The sequence below is a fragment of the Electrona antarctica genome, assembly GCF_951216825.1.
Source record: "Electrona antarctica genome assembly, contig: scaffold_129, whole genome shotgun sequence".
Taxonomy (NCBI): domain Eukaryota; kingdom Metazoa; phylum Chordata; class Actinopteri; order Myctophiformes; family Myctophidae; genus Electrona; species Electrona antarctica.
This window is the reverse complement of record NW_027638429.1, coordinates 322,996-325,495: the sequence shown is the minus strand read 5'-3', so window position 1 is coordinate 325,495 and position 2,500 is coordinate 322,996. Positions and strand designations below refer to the sequence as shown.

General features: G+C 48.3%; 1 protein-coding gene across 1 annotated transcript in view; it reads left to right on the top strand.

The window, feature by feature from the left end:
* Positions 1–2,500, top strand: part of LOC306918096 (BCAS3 microtubule associated cell migration factor-like) — a gene marked incomplete at its 3' end in the record, with an annotated part of 61,950 nt that overhangs the window by 38,749 nt on the left and 20,701 nt on the right. The window lies entirely within an intron of this gene.

Here is a 2,500-nt window from a genome sequence, read left to right as displayed (position 1 = left end):
CGTGTGTGTGTGTGTGTGTGTGTGTGTGTGTGTGTGTGTGTGTGTGTGTGTGTGTGTGTGTGTGTGTGTGTGTGTGTGTGTGTGTGTGTGTGTGTGTGTGTGTGTGTGTGTGTGTGTGTGTGTGTGTGTGTGTGTGTGTGTGTGTGTGTGTGTGGCAGAAGACGAGTGTGTTCCTTGAGTAACGCCTTTCAGAGTTTACATGCCCATCAACCCAACATAAGCTTCCAGTTTTGAAAGCGGGATGCTTGATTATTATTATTTTCATTGAAATAAATTGTGACGCTCGCTTATCTTTCACGTTTACGTCATCACAGCTAAACCTGTTCGCCGAAGCAAACAGGACCTGCTCTGCTGACTCGCTCCATCAGCAGTTTTGAGCCATTTAGGCCTGACGTCGAAATAAAAAAAAAAGTCTTCCAAATCCTTTCTGAAATACCTATGTTTCTATATCAGTGGTTCTCAATATTACTTGTCAAGGACCCCCAAAAAAATATTTAATTGTAATTGACCCCCAACTGAAAATATGTAGTTCCAGGGACCCCCCCCCCCCCCCCCCCTGAAAGAATATATATTCAAAGATTTGCGCCACATTTCCACAATTGTTCAAAAATAGCAGACCTACAAGCTCGTAGCGCGGCACTCGGTGGCACGCTATGAGCTTGTAGATCTGCTATTTTTCAATAGCTAAAGTATAACATAATGCTTAGTTAAAACACCAAAAAGGGTTCCCGCCCAAAATGGGTTAATGTTGTTTAAAGTCATTTAATGCAATCAAATGGGGCTTTTCTGTGTGGATGTATGGGCTGTCAAGGCCAGAAAGTAGTTTTTTGCAACTCAGTAAGCAGTAGGCGTTCCCGCATAACTTCCGGGTATGATGATGATGATGTCACGCGCGTACCCTCCGTATTCCGTTAATTTTCCAACTGGTTTTGGTCCAAGTGTTTTGCAGTAATTCACCGTATTATTTATTTATTGACTGATCATTTCTGCTATAGACATTCGTCTTTGAGTGTCGGTGCTTTGCAGTTGCACTTAAAAGATTTTCCGTGTCAGACATGCAGCGGCATTGATGCTCTCTCTTAAGAGAAGCTGTAATGGAGAGCACAGCGGTCGACTGGCCGGACAAGATGGCTAGATACTGTATGTCTGTAACTGACTGGGGGTCAGTCTGCCTCCGCACGCACGCACGCACGCACGCACGCACGCACGCACGCACGCACGCACGCACGCACGCACGCACGCACGCACGCACGCACGCACGCAGAAGACTGTCTCTTATAGCTTGAACCTTAGGGATGACCACTAGCTTCCCACAGCGGTGCCGAGACAATCTGGCCAATGAGAATCACCTCCCTTTCCAACACACACAGCACACACACACACACACAGCACACACACACACACACACACACACACCCCTTCTGGAAACCTGATCCAGCCGGCCAACCAACTGCTGCCGAGCATCAATAATTAATTAGGGAACAGCTATTGGCCCCAAGGGTCAGAGAGCATGAAGAGGGAGAGCGAGAGAGAGAGAGAGAGAGAGACAGAGAGAGAGAGAGAGACAGAGAGAGAGGAGAAGTCCTGATTTTGTTTAATAAGTAACTCAACACAGGGTTTATTCTTCATGAGGCTATCAGAAGATCAGCACAGAAACTCCTCTCTCACTTTCTCATTCCTGCCTACTTCACCCTCTCTCATGGTCGCGCACACACACACACACACACACACACACACACACACACACACACACACACACACACACACACACACACATCAGCCTGTCTTCTAGCAGCGGGTGTGAGTTGTGTGTCAGAGATCTTCAGTATTTATTGCGTGTCAAACTCACCAGAACATCTCTACACCTGGCAAAAGTACCTGCATGTGCGCGCACGTGTGTGTGTGTGTGTGTGTGTGCGCGTGTGCGTGCTCGCGTGTGTACGTGCGTGCGTGCCCTGCATGATTGCACATGAGTATTTAACGTATAGATCTACGTATGCAAATATGTGCGTGTATCACACATGTGTCTGTACAATTACAGTATGTGTGTGTGTGTGTGTGTGTGTGTGTGTGTGTGTGTGTGTGTGTGTGTGTGTGTGTGTGTGTGCGTGCGTGCGTGTCAGTGAGTGAAATGAAGACATCACATCCTTGTGTGCACCAGATGTGAACTTGACAACTTTATTATTCCTTCCCGCGTTAAACAAAGACGTATCCCTGATGGAGGGAGGGAGGGAGGGAGAGAGAGACATCAGGGCTCATGGAGGGAGGGAGGGAGAGAGACATCAGGGCTCATTCTCCACGGCTGCTTATTCAAGCCTGCAAGTGCTCCATCTGTCTGAGCCTCTCTCTCTCTCTCTCTCTCTCTCTCTCTCTCTCTCTCTCTGCTGACGGGCACCGCCACACATGGGTGCACACACACTGAGGTGGAGCCAGACACACATGTTGCCTCTCACTTGTCCTTACACATGCTCTCACAACATGCGGCGCCGCGCGAGGCAAC